Source organism: Mustela lutreola, chromosome X (assembly GCF_030435805.1).
Source record: "Mustela lutreola isolate mMusLut2 chromosome X, mMusLut2.pri, whole genome shotgun sequence".
Lineage (NCBI taxonomy): Eukaryota > Metazoa > Chordata > Mammalia > Carnivora > Mustelidae > Mustela > Mustela lutreola.
In genome coordinates, this window is record NC_081308.1 from 54,307,067 (window position 1) to 54,327,728 (window position 20,662).

The 20,662-nt window shown below is 43.3% G+C and overlaps 2 long non-coding RNA genes across 2 annotated transcripts; both read left to right on the forward strand.

The window, feature by feature from the left end:
* The first annotated feature begins 4,081 nt into the window (after positions 1 to 4,081).
* Positions 4,082 to 6,189, forward strand: LOC131821717 (uncharacterized). The gene is made up of 2 exons (XR_009349969.1): positions 4,082 to 4,166; positions 5,682 to 6,189. It is a non-coding gene; the product is annotated as an uncharacterized LOC131821717 (long non-coding RNA).
* Positions 6,190 to 15,701: 9,512 nt separating this feature from the next.
* LOC131821718 (uncharacterized) lies at positions 15,702 to 20,074 on the forward strand. The gene is made up of 2 exons (XR_009349970.1): positions 15,702 to 16,143; positions 19,326 to 20,074. It is a non-coding gene; the product is annotated as an uncharacterized LOC131821718 (long non-coding RNA).
* The last annotated feature ends 588 nt before the right edge of the window (positions 20,075 to 20,662 follow it).

The window sequence follows — 20,662 nt, forward strand, 5'->3', positions numbered from 1 at the left end:
AACTGAGAGGGTCAGTATGATCGGAAGCCAAAGTTAAAACATGAATAAAGGGCCATAAGAAAACAAATGGAGGGGTGCCTGGTGGCTCAGTTGGTTAAACGTCCGACTCTTGATTTTGGCTCAGGTCATGATCTCAGGGTCATGAGATTGAGCCCTGCATTGAGCTCTGTGCTCAGCAGGATGTCTGCTCGCGATTCTCTCTCTCCCTCTGCCCCTCCCCTGCATGTGCACATGCAGTTTCTCTCTCTCTCAAATAAACAAATCTTTTTTAAAAAAATAGGAAAGAAATGCCCATAGAAAGATTCAGGATGGGGAAAAGAAGAAATAAGAGTATAGAATATGAGAAAGCAAAGTCGGGTTTTTTTTTTTTTTTCTCTATAAACTTGCAATAGAATATGGAAGTATGCTTATTCTAGAACTAAGATTTGAATTCTTGAGAATTCTGTGTTTCATAGAAATATTCAAAATATAGCATGCCCTATATATTTGAAGTTAACTTTTGGGCTTATATTTTCCTGCATTTAGCATGGGAAATAAAGATGATTAAGAGTAAAGATGGTGACGTTTTTTGTTTGCTTAATTTTTATTTTTATAGATGTGTGTGTTGAGGCTTATACAAGTTATTTGATCAGTTGAAAAGATTGAAAAAATCTTAAATTCACAAAGTTCTAAAGAAACCTCTGCACTAGAAGCAAGCAGGTAAGCATTTTTTTTTAACTAAGTAGCACATAAATTAATACTTCACATCTAGTCTAATTAGGCTGGGACGGCTTAGTTAGAATTCATTTATGAACAAGAAGAAAATCCAGGTTTGTGGCTAGAATGTAGCTCCAGGAGAGTGGAGAGCATGAAATGGTGAAATCTATAACACGTTCCTATAAACCCTTTGGTTATAGACCACAGTTCCAACACGTCCTTATGCTTGCAGTGGAAAAGTATATTTGGAATCACCTTCCCTGAGGACTAGCAAAGTCCTGTTGATCTTTAAGGCATACCTACCATTCATCTTGGTTTTTCTCCATCTCATTTTTTTTTTCCTAGACATGCCCAGAGTATTATCATTGATGTATTTTGCACCAGCATTATATTATTATGAAACAGTATAGGACACATCCAGTTGAAATTTACAAACAGGAAAGAAAAAGCTTATGAAATAGGAAAAAGATGATGGCTCTCTTTGTTATACTGTGATTGTCTTGTTCCCTTCCTGGTGTGAATTTTCAGTCAGCCAGGGTAGATGAGTGACTCAGAAAATGAGTAGTTAGGTCCTGTCAGCACCGTGAGACGCACAGTGCTGCAGTGGGAGTAGCCCGGGCTGGTCCTGCACATGCCAGCTGGGCTGCCTGCGTCAAGGTCGCCTGGTGCCCTGCGTGCTCTGTTGTGTGAGGCTAACAGTCCCTCCCCCTGCAGGCGGAGTTAGGTTTCTAAATTTTAGGAATTAAGGTTTTAGATTTGGAAGGAACTTGAGAGACCATATGCTCCACATGTCTCATGATGGACATTAAGAACGGACACATCCCAAAGGAAGCGATTCTCTGGTCCTAGGTGTCTGCCCCCTTTCACATCAAGGCATTCAACTAAGTGGTCAGCCTCCACTGTGCTTGTGTCTCTAGCCCGTAGCACTCGTGCTTCTGCCCCCGTTCGTCCACACTTAGCAGACAGTCTGTACGCGGCCCTTCTGCAGCCCGTGTGTCTCCAGCGGCTCTGCTTCGCTGCGGCCCTTGGCAGCGCCTGCAGCCCCTCCAGCCATGTCCACGTTCGGCCCCTGGGGAGCTGGCCCTCCAGTGTTCTTCCCGTCTTTGCTGTTGCTGCTGTGCTCCTCGGATAGAAACACCTCGGTGAGCTCTGTGTCTACAATCCTGTCCCTTTGCAACACTGTCCTTGATAAACAGACATTGTGCGCTTTCTTGCTCAGAATTACCTTGGAGGACTTTTTTCTCCAGAAGAGCAGCTCTGAGCTCTAGAGTCAGGAAAGCCAGAGCAGCGTCAGCGCACGGCAAATCCATCATGCTCTGCCAGGCCCAGAAATGCTGAGATAAGGATAAATAGGAAATGCGCATGGGATCAATCAGTAGAGGTTGGGATTAGGCTTCGGCTTTGGTCATGCCGAGCGCTTGCCTTCCCTCCACACCAGTTCTGATGCTCTGGGACGGGGCACACCGTGGCAGGTCTCCAGACATTTTGGGTTTCCTTACAGTGTGTTTCCTCACTACCTGACTGCCCATCCTCAGATGTGGGATGCCTCATAGAGCCCAGCAGGGGCTTTGGGGCCTTTGTTGTGTTTTGTTTTGTTTTTTTTTTCTTTCACTGTTCAGCTTCTTTTTGAATGGGGTTGACGCTTTCTAATGTGGGGGGCAAGAGGGAAGTGTATCCAGTCCACTTGATGGCAGATGCACTGTGAGTGATTTCTCACCAGCTCCCGGAGCACCGAGCTTGCTCTTTCTGCCGTTGGGTAAATGTAAACTTGGAGTCCGCTGCTCTGAGCGATTTCCCAGGTTGCTGCTAGGCGGTCAGTTTTAGCTGATTGAGGAGACAGCAGTAGTTAGTACTGGGGAGGTACTTGGGAGGAAGAATGAGGCAGGCGGAGAAGAAGAGGGGGATGCGGGTATGAACGGTAGGACAGGGCAAGAGAGAGGAGGGGTTTAGAGAATGGGAAAAGAAGGGAGAAGAAGGGCACGAATGGGAGAGCCCGAGGAACGTGGTGGAAACATGCAGTTGTACCCTCACTGACCTAAAATAGCTCCATCCCCTTGCCTGGGCTGCGTCAGTGGCTTCTACGACCTCCCCGCTCCTCACCCCTCGCACCTGGGGCCTGCTGCACAGACAGTTTGTCCTGAAAATTGATGGCATGCAGGTGCAGGTGGCATGGGGGGCGGTGGGGGTGGCAGGTTTTAACTTTGGGAATTACACTTCTCTAATTGTCTCTACTAGCCCTCTCTGGACTAGAGAGATTTTGGAGAGAATTGCCACAAAATTTAACCAGTTACAGTTTCATGCTGTTCAGACCAAAGGCCTGCCTCTTCTGGAGAAAGTAAGACCAGTAAGTGTTGGTTTTGATTTTCAATTTGCTGTTTGCGAATTTCCTGGATGATTTTGGTTTGACCTAGCATTGCCCCCTGATAATTGCTACTCTACAGGATTTTGAAGCTAGCTTTGAATTTTTTTTTCAGTGTCTCTTGCTCGGGACCCTGCTTCCATTATGTCACGCTAGATAGATTTTGTGTAAAGACACAAGCGTAGTCTCCAAACTGTGCAAGTAAAATTAATTCTGAATTTCATGTAACTTGACACATCATATGATGTAGTCAGAGTTCATTTATCCAAAGCCTTTGACTGGGTTTAAATGCACGTTTGTCAGATTTACTCCGTAGCTTAAGAGGCAAATAACTTTTTGTCGTTCAGTAATTGTCTAAACTTCACTTTGATGAAGCCGACTTACTTTCAAAGAAATCATAGGGAGGGGACGCCTCAGTGGCTCAGTCAGTTAAGCCACTGCCTCTGTCTTAGGTCATGATCCCAGGGTCCTGGGATTGAGTCCCACCTTGGGCTCCTTGCTTGGCAGGAAGCCTGCTTCTCTTTCTGCCTGTGCCTCCTTGTGTGCTTGTGCTCTCTCTCGACAAATAAACAAATAAAAACCTTTTTAAAAAAAAAGAAAGAAAGCAATCATGGGGAGTAGAGATTGATTGTTATTCTCTAGGAAATGTTGGGATTTTAGTCTTACATATATTCTGGTAGAATTAGAGGCTCGCTTTATATATATAACACATATGTATATAAATTATACACATATATTTGAGCTTTTAGAAACTGTTGTGCCTGGACCTTCTTTCCTGGTCTCTCTGTTCTTGCAGCGTATAGCCCACATTATGGCCATGCTGCAGCAGTCCCTGGGAGGCCTGCTGCTAGAAGGGCTTCAGACTTCCAATGTGGACATCATATGGCACTGCCTCCGGACTTACGCTACAATTGACAAGACACGGGATGCAGAGGCGTTAGTCGATCAAGTACTGGTGAAACCGTACATGGATGAAGTTTGTGCCCCTATGCACCTCATTCCGCAAACACAGAGCATCTAATCTGGCTTCATTTCTTGACTGGGTGCGAGAGAGCTCAGGGCTCTTCCTTGAAGATGCTCCTAGTTCCTGCTCTTCTGGTTGTAAGAAAAGGTTGGTCCCGCTTGGTGCCCATCAGCATGCCAGGAATCAGGCATGCACTCTGGTCTCTTCCAGTGATGCCATAGCTTAGGGATCATCTTAATTTAGTAGGGGTGAGGGACTTGCCTAGGAAGAAGGTACGGATCAGAACATTTTCAGGTCAATTTCCATTTCCCTAAGTTATATGTCAATGAAGTTGCCCAAAGCGTGACCCCACCAAGGCGCCCATGCCCACTGGAGGAGGTGGAAGACAGCTCTGTGCTCAGGGAAAGTCCGTGAGGGGAGGCATCTTCGCAGAATTGATGTGGCCTAAGTCTTGAAGACCATGGGGGAGTTTGCCAGGCTAGGAAGGTGGGAGGGAGGGAATATTCAAAGATAAAGGGCTTTTAAGGGCGAGTTAGCAGGGTAGTACCTTAAGTCCAGAACTTGGTTACCCAGTGTTCTTGACCTATGAGGATACAGTTAAATACAGGGAGTCAGTGTATCGTGCCTCTGAGCGGCCGGATAATGGGCTTCACCGTGTGAGGCCGCCAGCAATCAGCAGCTTCCCATTTAGAGAGCGTCGGTTTCATCTAGTTCAGGCTGACAGAAGTCATGAAACCAGTCTCAGCGTTTGAGGGCTTTCTTCCAGTCACCTGCCAGTGCGAGTATTCTTTCTGTCCGGTAAGTATAAAGCTACCCACCATGACTTCAGGATGAAAGGCTTCCAGTTTTAAAACGGGACAGTATCCCAGTGATAGAAGTGAAATTGAAGGATTAATTTCAGTAATCTTCTCAGCTTCATTAGGACTACTAAAAGTAAATGATCTGTCAGTTCTTTGTATGTATCCTATTATAGTTCATAGCTCTCTCTGTGGGGGTGAAAAAGATCACATTATTCTTTGTCACTAAATGAAAATATTTTAGGTATTTAATTTATGCCCTTTTCATTGAACTGAATCTAATATGCTAAATTAGGGAAGTACTTTATGCTTCCGTGTCGTTAAATGAACTGTGGCCACGTTTGTATTTTAAGTTTGTATGCTTGTCATTCACCTCCTGCAACTCAGCCTCACCAAAAAAATAAAATACTAAAGCAAAATAAGATGTGTTTTCTTCCATCACTTTCCATCTCAGCCCTTTCCCTGTTCTGGAGACAGTAGAGGATAAGGCCAGGGTGAAGATGGTACAGAGCTGTTGTCTGCAGATACAGTATTTCGCTTTTAAGCTCAGAAGGGAAGCAGATGAGTGTGTGTGATGTTTTAGCTTCAGGCCAGTCTCTGTCCCTCAGCCTCTGTGTCCCCCAGGGTTGGAGCAGTATTCCCAAATCCCTGGACCTAGATTTTTGTGTCGTTGTTACTTACCTCCTGTTTAGAAAGCATACTGAGTGGGGAGGAGGAAGGACGAAGTGCATTTTTAAGATTTACTCGATTCTTTTCTCTGTAGTGTATAGTTCATACTTCTCTTGTAGGTGCTTTAAAAACAAGCAAAAACACAAACAAACAAATAAATAAATAAATAAAAATAAAACGCTCTTCCTTCTGCTAGGTGATTGTAGAGCAGATCGTTGAGTCTCATCCGGACGGCCTGAAGATCATGTATGCTAATAAGCTCCTGAAGTTCATTCCTCACCACTGCCACCTTCTTTGAGAGGTCACAGGAGGAGCCATCTCAAGGTGACGTAAACTGCTGTGTATGCACCTGAGCTCAGTTTAGTGACCACCTGTCACCTCCTCATGTGCCGCTGATCCCTGGCTGTCCTGTCTGACCCGGGAACGTGTGCTCTTCCCTATTTGTTACCAGTGCTGTGAGGCAGGTGTCGCTTGCCTGGGTTTACAGGGAAAGGGAATGAAGAGTGGGGACGAATCTCAACGGTGACATTTGTGTGACTCCAGAGCCTCTGCTTTTCTCTTTTCTATACTTTCTCCTTAACCAGGTTCAAAATCAAAATTGGTTTCCTTCCATTATTGTGATGTCATCATCGGTCTAGAAATACCAATTCATTTTAATTCAACACGTTTTATACTGATGGCAATTAAAGTCATGTTCGGTTTTCCCTCCCTCTCTTATTTCATTTCCATGGCTTTCCAGTTCTGTTTGATGAATATCCCATTACCTTCCACCATCTCCGTCATCCCAGTCCAGACCTTTGTCACCTTTTGTTCGAGGGTAGCGGGCTCTCCCCACCTGGTCTCCCAGCTCCACCTGTCCCTCTTCATTGCAGCCCTCAGCTGTCCCACCTGCCCAGAGCTCTGCAGCCTTTCTGAGTCGCTCATGGCTTCTCATCGCCCACAGAGGAGCATCCAGTCTTCCTGGCGCAACCTGTGACCCTTGGTGCTTGAGTCCTAGTGGTTCTCCGCTGTAGAACTTTCTACTGTGCAACTTTCCCCCCATACCACTATGGTTCCTGGCCAGACAGGAGCGCTTGACCTTCCCTAACACACCTGGTACAGAAGATCCCTGACTTCACCTTGGTTCAGTTTATGGTTTTTTGACTTTTTATAATAGTGCAGAAGTGATATGCATTTAGTTTGGATCTTTTCCCAGGCTGGCGATCTACAGTAGGGACCTCTTTTGTAATGCTGGGCAGGGGCAGTGAGCACAGCCCCCAGGCAAACCACGTGATCACGAGGGTCAGCAACCAACACACTTGAACCATCCTGTTCTGGCTTTCAGTGCAGTGTTCAGTAAGTTACATGAGATACCAGACACTTTATTGTGAAATAGGCTTTGTGTTAGAGGATTTTGCCCAACTGTGCAATACTGTAAGTGTTCTCAACACATTTAAGGTTGGCGGGGCTAAACTCTGATGTTCAGTCGCTTAGGTGTTTTCCATGCATTTTCAACTAAAGAGATTTCCAGCTGAATAGTGGGTTTATTAGAAGCCGAGGCCGTCATAAGCTGAGGAACATCTGTCTGTACTGTGCGCCTCTGTGTTTTCCTTCATTGCTTCCTGTCTCATATCCCTTTGTCTTTCTGTTGATCTGTCACTCCACATGAAGCTCCAGTCAAATACAACTACTTTTTTTTTAGGTTATTAATTTATTTACTTATTAGAGAAAGCATAAGCAGAGGGGGAGGCAAAGAGTGAAGCAGGCTCCCCACTGAGCAGGAAGCCCGATGTGGGACTCGATCCCAGGACCCTGAGATCATGACCTGACCCACCCAAGCGCCCCCAGGCTATGATTATTTCAAGAAAAAGTCCTATTTGTGAATTCTTCATCTAGTGAAGATGAATTAAAATCAGAAAGTCAACTCTGCCACCTTTAAAAACCCAGGAACAGAAAAAAATTCCACGAGCAGGTATAACCCTATCCACAATAAATCACTTTCAATCCAGTCCTGAAAACTAATACAGAGTAGGAAGAAAGCATTACAGAAAAATTTTGTTTTCATTAATCAAGCTGGAAAATAACGGGCCTTACACGAATGCCCTTTAGGAAGACAGTTCTTATAGTTTTATGTTGATGGAAACTAACATTACATTCGAAATGCATGTTAAAACCATGACTGTAGACTAACTACCACTTTCAGTCGTCAGAAGATGAAAAATGATCAAGAGTCACCCAAACTGAATCCTGGTTCCTCCTGGAAAATGTGTTCCTAAATATTTCCCCCCTGAACTACTGTGCTCTTTCTGTATCTTACACAGCAGACACTGCGATGCACAAACACATCCAGAAGGCCTTTGAGGGCTGACAGCCTGCTGGAACAATGAGGAATTCACCCGGGTTTCTGCCTTTCTGCCGGGCCCAGAAAGTTCTGGGTAACCCAGGTGACGTGTCATGAGAATACAGGTGTGCCTCACACCGTATGTATCATCTCCTCAGGGTAGACACCAAAATCCATGTTCGTATATGAAAATCTGGGATGCATATAGAAATCAAGAGTGATTCTGTCATCTTGAAAGAAAAACACACTGTTGCGCTGCCACATGCCTCGTTTCTCCTCGAGTGACTGCAGGAAGTAGCGATTGCAGTCAGAAATCTCAGAAAGAAAAATTAGAGTAAGGGCAACACCTGAAGTTTACTCCTGAAAATACTTGGAGAACGACTGTGGCCAATAAACCAGGGCTTAGTTCATGAGACTATGTCAATGAGCTTATACCATCCCATGTTCTGGTCAAACCCTCATGTCTGGGAGATGGAGGGACGTCTTCATCTTCCAGAGCTACTATTAGGGAAAAAGGTGGAGACAATACTGACAGGAGTCCCTAATTCAGCAGGAGAGCCAAAAACACCTTGCCCCTCCATAATCCCAAATGAAAATAAACATCTCGGGGCGCCTGGGTGGGTTAAGCTTCTGCCTTTGGCTCGGGTCATCTCAGGCTCTTGGGATCAAGCCCCACGTCGGGCTCTTTGCTCAGTGGGGAGCCCATTTCCCTCCTTCTCTCTCTGCCTGCCTCTCTGCCTACTTGTGATCTCTGTCTGTCAAATAAATAAAATAAATTAAATCTTTAAAAAAGAAAAAAAAGAAAAGAAAAGAAACATCTCATTTTACTAGTGTGCAGCAGTGACTATGCAGGAGAAATTATTATATTATTATTAGATGATATTATTATTATTATTATAATTATTATTGTACTATATTATTAACCTTTTGAATTTGGACACCTAAAATTTTTAATAAAATATGAAGACCTTTTTTTTAAAAGATTTTATTTATTTGAAAGACAGAGATCACAAATAGGCAGAGAAGCAGGCAGAGAGAGGGGGAAGCAGGCTCCCCACTGAACAGATAACCCAATGCGGGGCTTGATCCCAGGACCTTGGGATCATGACCTGGGCTGAAGGCAAGAGGCTTTAGCCCACTGAGCCACCCAGGCGCCCCATGAAGGCTTTTTTTAAAGAACAAAAACTTCAGACTATATCTTTATCCTAGAAGTTCCCACTACAACTGGCTTCTGTCTTGGTCAACATTTAGCCATTCAGATAAAGTCCGTATTTAGTGCTTCATGTGTATGCATGTGTAAAATAAGAGGACAGTCATAAATCTTTAAGATTGTGTATAATAACCGTGAAATAAGGATTCTTGATACACAAGGTCTCGTTCTGGGGAAAACAGCTGGTGAACAGTATGCAGTTTTCAAATGATGGAGGGGAAATATGCATTCGGTTATGAGAAAGGGAAGGAGAACAAGACCAAATATTAATAAAAGGGAAAAAAGCTTTTTCTGCCATCTTTTCGTGCTGCAGTAACAGTGTGAACAAATGTCCCACAGATGCCCTCAAGAACATTAACACTGCTGAAAGGGGAGGCGAAGGCCAGGTTCTTAGGAGGCCCTGCACCAAAGTCATCGTCCCATTTCCTGACTGTGATGACGAAGCATGAGTACATTGGCAAGTTTGAAATTATTGATGACCACAGAGCTGGGAAAACTGCTGTGAGCCTCACGGGCAAGTTAAACAAGTGTGGCATGACCAGCCCTAGAATTGTATAACTGAAAGATCTGGAAAAGTGGCAGAATATTTCCATCCCCTCAGTTTGGTTTCACTGCATGGAAAAATTTTTCTGGCATCATGCACCATGAAGAAGGAAGACTCCAGGCAGGAGGGAAAATCCTGGATTCCTTTTTCGTAGAAATATAATATACATGGCACATGAAATGCCTCAATGGGGAAAAAAAAAAGGAAAATAAATTACAGTCAACTAATGTTTGACAAGGGTGCCAAACAATTCAATGGGGGTAAGAACAGTATTTTACTCCCAAGCAGCCACATGCAAATAATGAAACGGGAGTCCTGCCTCACACCATACAGAGAAAATAACCCCAAATGCATCAAAGACATAAATGTAAGCATTAAAATGATAAAGTTCGGGATGCCTGGGTAGCTCAGTTGGTTGAACGGCTGCCTTCTGCTCAGGTCATGATCCCAGAGTTCCCGGATCGAGTCCTGCATCAGGCTCCCATCTCCACAGGGAATCTGCTTCTCCCTCTGATCTTCTCCTCGTTCATGCTCTCTCTCATTGTCTCTTTCTCAAATAAATAAATAAAATCTTTTAAAAAATAAAAATAAAATAAAATAATAAAGTTTTCAGAAGAAAACACAAAGGTAAATGTTAGTGGTCTTGAATCTAACAACGGCTCCTCAGCCATAACACCAAAGTACAAGCAACTTAAAAAAAATAATAAACAAATAAATGGGACTCAACCAAAATGTCCCAGTTTTGTGTTTCCAAGGACCCCATTGACAAAGTCAAAAGACAAGCCACTAAATGGGAGAAAATATTTGCAGGTCATATATAAGGAACATGCATTCAGACTGTGTGAAGAATTCTTACAACTCAAATAAAAAGACAACCCAGTTAAGAAATGAGCAAAGAGGGGCGCCTGGATGGCTCAGCGGGTTAAACTGCTGCCTTTGGCGCAGGTCATGAACTCGGAGTCCTGGGATCGAGTCCCGCATCGGGCACTCTGCTCAGCAGGGAGCCTGCTTCTTCCTCTCTCTCTGCCTGCCTCTCTGCCTGCTTGTGATCTCTCTCAATAAATCTCTGTCAAATAAATAAATAAAATTTTTAAAAAAAATGAGCAAGAACTTGAATACACATTTCTCCAATATTCAAATGTATACATTAATATATAAATGTATATATAAATATATTTTACATTATCGTATATTTATATAAACATATTTATGTAAATATATTTACATTCTTAAATATGTATTTAAATATAAATAAAATATGAAATATATAATATATATTTAAGATACATATAAGGTATATATAAAATATATGGGACAATAAGCACGAGAAAATATGCTCAACATCACTAATCATTCAGCAAATGCAAATCAAAACCATTGTGAGATACCACCTCCCACCCACTTGGATGGCTACTATCAAAAAACCCAAAAGCAGGTGTTGGAAGGATGTGAAGAGCTTGAACCTGTAAATTGCTGGTGGGCTTGGAAAATGGTGCAGCCACATTAGAAACGGTTTAGTAGCTCCTCAAAATGCTGAACACAGAGTTGCCATATGACACACCAATATCACTCCTGTGTATAGAGCCAAGAAAAAAACTATGCCCACACAAAAACTTGTGCATGAAGGTTTAGGGTTTATTCGTAATAGCAAAAAGGTGAGAACAACCCAGATGTTCATCAACTGATGAACAGATAAATAAAATGTGATCCATCCAGCCAGTGGAATATTATTCGGCCTTGAAAAGGATTAGAATTTTGATATGTGCCACAACACAGAGGAGCCTTGAGAACATTCTGCTGATTGAGAGAAGTCAGTCACAGAAGACCACATATTGCATGATTTGATTTATATGGAATTTCCAGAATATCTAAATCTTCAGAGACCGAAAGTAGATTAGGGGTTGCCTAAGACTGGTGGTGATGGCTAAAGTTTTCTTTTGAGGATGATGAAAATGTGTAAGTAGTTCAGTATAGTATAGTTAACTATAGTGAAAGCCATTAAATTGTCCACATTAGATGGTGAGTGGTATGGCCTGTGAATTATATCTCAATTAAGCTGTCATCAAAAAATGCAAAGAACTTCTATATTTATCAAGTAGAAAAAGAATGAACTTGATTAAAAACATCAAAAATGGGGAAAATAAAAACAAACAAAATAAGATGGGAGGAATAAGATCATGACTGTTTATCATTAATTTAAATGTGTACAGACTGACTTTTTCTATTAAAGCGCCTATCAGGGGGTTACAGATCCACGCTGTTCAAGAAACATACTTAAAATGCAAAAGGGATTGAGAATGTATCAGGTGAGGACATACCATGCAAAAGAGAAAGCCAGAATGGCAAAATTCATCGCAGACAAGTTGGGTCTAAAGTTATAGGTACTAAGATGAAGAGGGACATTTTTAAAGGCAGAGTTTGGAAAGAAGATGTAAAAGGTATAAGCAGGTATACCTCTAACAACATAATACCTAAAGACTCTAAAAATGCAATAACAACGTAAAATTTTAGCTTTTCAAATGGGAGTATCTACTAGAAGGAGGGAAAAACAAGGACACACAGAAAATAGACATCCTGGGGCGCCTGGGTGGCTCAGTGGGTTAAAGCCTCTGCCTTCGGCTCAGGTCATGATCCCAGGGTCCTAGGATCGAGCCCCACATCGGGCTCTCTGCTCTGTGGGGAGCCTGCTTCCTCCTCTCTCTCACTCTCTGCCTGCCTCTCTGCCTACTTGTGATCTCTGTCAAATAAATAAATAAAATCTTTTAAAAAAAAGAAAATAGACATCCTTATTTCCCTCGGAAAACATTTCTTTCTTACACCTAAGAAAAGCCATATTTGTAAAGATTAATTGCATACTAGACAACAAAGGAAACCTTTACAAGCCTTCCAAATTAAAGATTTAAAGAACAGTTCTTTGATCACAATCCAGTAGAATCAGAATTAGATAACCTGGTAACAAAAAATTGAAACTACATACACGTTAAGAAATACAGTTTTCAGTCAAAGAAGAAATCATAAGACAACTGAAGAAAATCTTGAAAGCAATGGAAAGGAGACTATTTCATACCAAAACTTAAAGAAGACACCAGAAGTTATACTCTAAGGACACTTCAGTGTCAAATGTCTTCAATTTCAAACATTTTTTTGAATTAAAGAAACTACTCATTTAAACCCATCAGAAAAGGGCAGCTCAATCAAAAGAAAGGAAGTAATTATAATAAAGATAAATTTTTAAACTAATAAAAAATATGAGGGGCAAATAAACTCAAAGTTGTTTCTATGAAAGACTAATGAAATAATAAAAAAAAAAACTTCACATGTCCTATTAAGGATAAGAGAGGGGGAAGATGGGGTGTGGGAGGAGGTGGGGAGAGAGGGAAGGGGGATGGGGAAAGGGGGGTTTCAGGGAGGAGGGGACAGAGACAGGGAGAGAGAGAGTTGCAAAACAGATAAGGATTGGGAACAGAGATATAAAAGCAAATGCATAATATAAAAGAATCACTAAACTGCAAGGCACTTTATACTAATCAATATGATAACCTAGAAGAAACGATGATTTCCTAGGAAAACCAAATCATCCAAATGATTCAAGAATGGAAAATTCAGAAGATGAGTTCCAAGATCAGACAGGTTTGCAGCTGGATAGCTGTCATTCTACTGTTAAATGGCAACAGGCAATTAAACAATAATAAGTCAATTCACTTGATGAAGCTGAGCACAATGTTAATACCCAAACCTGAGAGGGAGGAACGGGGAAGCTATGAACACATCTGGCTTAGGACAGATTAGTTAACAGAAACTGAACTAATGTTAGCAAATAACAGAAGTCAGGCATCTATCAAAGGACTATATCCTGAGACCAACTTGGATTCATTCCAGGAAAATAAAGGGAGCTCAAGACCAGAAAATCAATAAGATTTACCTCATCACTAAATTAACTGTGAATAAACTCTTAAGACCATAAATGCATTTGATAGAAAATAAAGGCACCTGATAAAAGGTGAGCAGCCATTCTTTATAAAAATGAAGATAAAAACAGAAGGACGTTATTCAGGAGGGATTATTAACTAGGAAGCACTAGATCAAGAGGTAGATAAAATGAGCCATAGTGACAGAGCCCCATGCATGCATGGATAGAGGCGAATGAGCTCATGGATGAGCACCAGGCTGTCAACAGGTATTATAGGGACAAAGGCAGCGGTGAGGAGAGGAGAGTCTTAACAACATGGAAGAAGGTAAAAGGAGGATTGCAGTTAAAAATTGAGCATGATACAAACACATGCAAACAAGACCGGATATTTTCCCGTGTATAGTTTCTTAAAACCCTGTACACATTACTGGAACTACCAACTCTTGCTTTCAGCTCCTCAGCCCTCGCGTGATTTCCCAGTACCAGGATGCAGGGGTAGATCCTACGTTGGTGACATCCTATGTCATTGTACTCCTAAAGGGACAGGTGAAACAGCACAGGGGCTGCAGGTCAGAACTCAGGCATCGCTGTGCCCACCCCAGCTCCCTGCTCGCCCAGCCTCCACTCTGAAGCAATGGGCACTTGGAGCTGTTAAGAAACAGGGATCTGAGCAGTTCTCTGGTTCACCCTGGAGCCATCTGCATCCATCATGTTTCCCACAGCTCTCCCCGAGTGTTGGTGCTGGCTCCCCCCGAGTGTTCCCTTAGCTCCTGGCACACCCTTCTTATGAGAGCACCTAGTACTCCCCGTCACAGTGCTCTGTCTGTCACTTGCGTCCATTGATCCACTTTGTGCTGGTTGAGGGCTGGAGCCCCCTCCTGTTAACTTCTCAAGTCTGTTTCTAATGCAGCAGCCCCTGGCACTTAAGCACCCTGTCAGTACCTGCCAAATGAATGAAATGTACTCTAAACATAGTATGAAGTCTGTGTTTTGAAACTCCTTTTTGGAGCCGTTTGCTATCATTTTCCCAGGCAATTTAAAAAATTTCCAGCCTTGCTGCCAATAACCTGAAGGGGTAAAGGAATGCCGGCGTGCCCCATGGGACATGTCACTCTGGATGGTCCTTTGGCAGCAGGGACTTTGATAGCGCTCTTTCAAACCCAGCAGGATGGTGGAGGGGTACGTGGCTGAGTACCTCCCTGGTCTGACCCTGTGTGACGCCACCCGGTGCTTGCAGCTGCCCTCTGGAAGGTGTTGCTTTAGCGGCAGAGCCAGAGGGCACCAAGCATGTGTCTGTCTCCAAAGTCCTGGGCACCACATCACAATGCCTTCCTGAGAAGCAGAATCAAGGACAGTTGCTGATCTTCATTCTTTCCCACCAAAGGTATCTCATACACCATCTTTGGAAATTGGAGCCAGGGGGCGCTTGGGTGGCTCAGTCGCTTGTGTCTGCCTTCAGCTCAGGTCATGATCCCAGGGTCCTGGGATCGAGTCCCACACACTTGCCTCCCTGCTCAGCGGGGAGCCTGCTTCTCCTTCTCCCTCTGCCATTCCCCCCACTTGTGCTTTCTGGCTCTCTGTGTGTCAAATAAATGAATAAAATCTTTTTAAAAAGTTTGGGCCATATTCTTTCACCATTCTCCTTCACCTGGGGTAATTTGCCACCTCCCTGAATTTACCTGCATCTTTCCCAAAATCTACTTATCTTCCAGCCTTCTTGACCATAATGAGTCTATAAATTTTCAATAGACAGTGTGAACTTACACTTGCTAATATTTGCATAACATGCACCTCTTTCGATCTCAAAGAAAAGCTTTGCACCGCAATGGTCTCTAATCTCCAATTAGGTTCTGTTCCGGGATCCCACTGGAATTCTACATGCCTGTCCCCTAAGATGCCATAAATTGTGGTCCAGTTTCCCAGCCAGCCAAGGAAAGCACATGGGAAATCTTGCTGAAGTATGAGTAAGAGCCAACGAAAGGGAACATATTTATCTGCCTCGAATGCTGGGACCTGAGGAAAGCAAGTTTCATTACAGACAAATCAGGAAGGAGGTGCAGATTGCTTTTTATATCACTCTGGAGTGGGGGTATGCCATTGATGATTAAGGCCATTTCCTGCAATGCACTCACCAAAGTGATACTCACTTCGGAGTGGACAAAACTTAGGAAATGGCCAAGGGGTGCTCTGCTTACACTTTACACACTCAGCATTTATTTGTATTAATTTCTTTATAGGGCAGTATAGAGACATGAGGCCACATTGAAAAAGCAAAGCTTGTCATCCTATGGCCTTGGGTCAAGAATAGAGATAGTGCTGCTCATGTCAGTTTCAACCTCCAGTGGCCAAGGGTTTGATCTGATGCTCTTTCAAGTTTTCACCATAGCCTTTCTCAAGCTCAATGGCCAATAATCCCACAGGAGGAGATTTTAGGGCCCTCTCAAACTTCTGTTTTGCTATCTCTCCCCAGCCTGCTTCCTCTGCAAAAGTCACCACTTTGCCTGTGCATCTACCACCTCTTAGAGCCTTTGGAATCAGCCACGAATTGCAGTGCTGATTCCTTCCATGACCACATATTGTTTACAGGAAAACTCTTCTTCGTTATGCCTTGCCAGTCAGAGTGACGGTTTCATCCGCAACCTGGACCAGGTTCGGGAATATTCTACACATAAATGTGAGCAAATGTCTTCTGTATTGAGAGACATGTACATTCTGTAAATGGACTCTATTGAAAAACCAATACATAGGGTACACTTATGTCCTGACCCAGCTGGAAGGAGGCACTTCATTTCCATCTTTCAGAAAATTGGTGTAACACATTGATTTTCATAACAAAGAAAGCAGTTTTGTGTCCTCTACCAAAAGACGGTCATCGTAAGCAATAAATTACCTCTTTGGAGTGAACAAATTAATAAGATATTTTCTAAATTTCAAAATAACAAAGACAGAACGATGTCTGTAATGCTAAGTGCATCTCCTTAGTTGCAGGACATTGTGTCATGGACCACCTGAGCAATGACACATGGCGGCCGGTAGTCTGATTTGTACATCAATTCACCTGGCAACCTGTTAAAAGAAAGTCTTGCACATGACAAGCTTTCAATAAGACACTGAAAAGATGGCCAGGAAGCCCCCTTAGCTGGCTTTTTCAGGTGTCCAGACATCTAGTCAACCTACCTCACCAACTCATCACCATGCTTACTGGAGTAAACCCAATCTCTTCCTTCCCCCTGGAGATGGGAGAAGAGCCACTCACATGTTTGTATGGAATTCTCATTCCCCCTCGCTCTGTCCCCACATGGCGCTGTCCGTGTAATAAATAAACAAATCTTTATGTCACCCGGTAGTTCCTGGGTCCAATTACACAACTCAGACAATTTTGGGTCACTACAGCCTTTTGTTTTTCTTTCCATCTTAAGCCTTCTGGGTGACCAACAGCTATCTAAAACTCATGTTGCTGCCATATGCTGTTGTTCTGCTTCATCTTTCCAGTAAAGTTCAGTATTTTCCCCTAAAGTTTGGTTTATCAGTATTTCCAGCGTCTATCTCCAGCTCGGGTCACCATCCCAGGTCCTGGGATCAAGTCCCACTCTGGACTTCCTGCTCTGCGGGAAGCCTGCTTCTGCCTCTGCCTCCCATCTCTTATGAATAAATTAAAAAAATCTTTAAAAATTAAAAAAAAATTTCTATCTTCCCACTTTTAAAGATTAATTCTAGGAATTATTGCTATAAATCCAAGTGTCCTATCTCTTTCTTAAAAAGTCTTCTCCAGGGAACCTGGGTGTCTCAGTTGATTAAATGTTTGGCTCAAGTCATGATCTCAGGGTCATGGGATTGAGCCCTAGTGAGGCCTCTGCGCTCAATGGGGAGTCTGCTTCTCTCCTTTTCCCTTTGCCCCACCCCCCTACTCACATTTACACACATGTGTTGTCTCTCTCTCTCTCTCTCTCTCAATAAATAAATAAACAAATCTTTAAAAAGTCTTCTCCAAAGGGAGTTTGAGAAATAGTCCAGTAAGGGGCTGGAAGAAAATATTATAAGTTTTATTCATATTTCATGTCATTCATTTAACTGTTTATCTTTTGCATGTCATTTATAATGTGCATAATAATTTAGAAGAGTAGTAGAGTCTATAATTTATCAAAAATTTGCTTAAATTGGTGATATGTCTGCAAATATTTTTGTATGTATGTATGTATGTATTTATGTATTTATTTATTTTTGTGAAAGAGAAGTGCACAGTAATAAAAGGAGATCACTGCTCCAGGGACCCAGATATTTCCCCAAGTCCTGTTTCCTTCCATTCCCTCTGGGCTTCATTAGACCCCCTTAACAGCAATCTTGTCCCTAAAACACGCCCTCTGCAGCACCAAGTTCGAATGCTTAACTCGGGCCATCACTGCAGGTTGTACCGGGATGACCTTAGGGAAAAGGGTGGTGGGTCTCACAGGTTTGCTGTGTCACCCCCATGAACAGTCCTTTGTTCTGAACAGCTAGTGCAGCCCACGTTTGAAATCACAGGCTCTGGCACCAGAGTGGGCGTAGATCCCAGCTGGCCCCTCAGTAGCAATATGGCTTTGGGAAAGTTGTGTCATTTCTGGCCCAGACTTAAGGCTCATCCATAACGTGGAGGAGAAGACAGTGTGACCCTCAGTGGGCTGTTGAAAGGATCACGAGATGGTTCGACTCAGGTGCTCTGAGGTACAAAACACACAGTAGGCCCACAGTAGAACAAAAAGTTGTTCTATTGATCTTATAGTTACTATTACTCATACTAACAAAACTGATCATTTGATATGATTTTCAAGCGAATTGTCTTCGCCTGGATTTCTAAGATTAACCTGCTTCAAAATGAATTCTGCTCTACTGTGAAAAACGAGCTAACCAGCAGGTTTCTTCTGCGTCTTTTCTGAACTTTTTAGGATCCTCTCTAGAGAAAGGTTCTAAAGGAAGGCAAAGTGCAGAAATACTCTTGCTTGAAAGGATGTGTAGGAAATGATTAATTTTGCCAAAAAACAGTGCCTTGAACATAAAAGATATTTGATGAAGCTCACTGTAGACAGTGTAACTCTCCAGGATTCATAAGTTGAAAACTCAATGTCCAAAGGGACATAACTAGGAGATGGGGTCCTTGGGAGATGTTTAGGTCATGAGGGTGGAGTCCTCATGGGCGAGATTAGTATCTCCATGAGAGAGACCCCACAGAGATCCCTCGCCCCCTCCACCTTGGAGGTTATAGGGAGAAGATGGTCATCTGTGACCCAGGAAGTGGGCACTTGAACAGACACGGAATCTTCCAGGGTCTTGACCGTAGACTTCCCAGCTTCCAGAACTGAGAGAAATAAGTATGTCTTTAAAGCACCTAGTTTATGGTGCTCTTGTTACATCAGCCCAAACTAAGATAAAGCTTGTCTCTTATACTGAAAAATAACACAAATGTTAACAACAATTTTAAAAAGGAACATTGTGGCCAATGACATGTAATGAACATCATCTCTCCTCTACAGAGCCAAGAGCTTAATTAGTTTCGGGCAACTCAGTAGAGTATGATTAAACCAAAGAGCAGCAAGATGTCTAAATGCTCAAGTCCTCTGCCTCCTACTTTTCTGCCAAAACAAAAGAAAAGCCCTAGGCTGGTTTTGGTTGCCACCAAGCACAAAACAGCCAAATTCCAAATTAGAAAGCCTTGGGGTTTAATTGTGGATGTTTGGAATTACATAGAAGCTCTCTTTGATCATTCCAAAGGATGTTTCCCTCAAAGGTTACAAATACATCTCAGCCTACCAACCATCTCAGGCCTACCACAAAAATTATATATATACACTTTTAGCATTTTAAAATGTGTCTAAATTTCAGTTTCAGATCCAGTTTTGACTATTGTTATGGGCTTAGTTGGATGCCCCCAGATTCCTACGTTGACGTCCTAACACCCAGCATCTCAGAATGTGGCAGTATTCAGAGATGGGATTTTTAAAGAGGTGATAAAGGGAAAACGAGCTCACTGGGGGTGGGCACCAAGCCAACAGGACTGGTGTGCTTACAGGAAGAGGAGATTAAGACACAGACAATACAGACTGAAGGACAATCGTTTGAAGACAGAGTGGAGAACACAGCTATCTGCAAGCCAAGGAGAGACGTTTGAAGAATCGAACCCTATTGCCACCTTGATCTTGGACTTCCAGCGCCCAGAACCATGAGAAAATAAATTGTATGTTGCCTAAGCCACCCGGATGTTGATATTTTGTTTATGACAACCCATGACTCAGAAATTTGAGGACCTCCCTTCTAGACTTTATCCTGAAGTTCTGTTTCAGCTTCAGGGGCTTGTGTAATACTACTGTATCAAGGAGGGAGGCTCCTGCCATTCCCCACACTGGGTCGTTGAGACACTGCACAGCTGTCCCCAGGGCTGGCTACATAATTTACAAGCCCCATGCGAAATGAAGATATAGGGCCCTTTGGGCAAAAACAGGGAGGAAGTGTTTGTTAAAGGTACTAAAATAGAAAGCTCATTTCCTCCATGGTCTGTCTTCTGAAGGGGCATGGCTGCTGTTTTCTATTTGCATTTAATGTCATTCCAAGCAAATAAAAATTTTAAAATGTGATTATGGGCATGATTTTTGCCATTCATCTTCGCAGGGTGCAATGTCAGTGTTAAATAATTCACGCAGGGATTCCACAGCTGGGGCACACCCACGTGCCCTCTTCTTATCAGAACCGTGGAAATCCTGCACAAGACCAGCTCTGCCGTCTTTACCTCACCTGGGGACTCACACCTGTTCCACCGACCCTGCCGCCCTCGGCTTCCTGATGAGTAAGGAACTTGACAGGATCAGGAGCCGGGGGCTGCCTTTCTTTCCCTTCCCTCCTAAGTCACCACTTCCAAGGCTTGGCTAACACAGGGAGGTGACATGAGTGAGAAAGGACAAGACAGGGTTCTGGGATGCTCACAAGAGGCCACCGCCTCCTGCCGGTGCTCAGAGCAAGCTCTGGTCTGTAGGGAAGGCGAGCTCCGGTTGACTCGGTCATAGACGTCACGTGGTCAGCGAGTCTCGTTGACCACCACTCACGAGGTGTCCATTTCCATGCTGTGCTCACCGGGCAGGGCGAGCAGTACATGCAAATGAGGTGGCAAGGAATGGTGGATACCCACAGTGAGCTGTCCCCTCTGCTATGTACGTGCTCCACTGTCC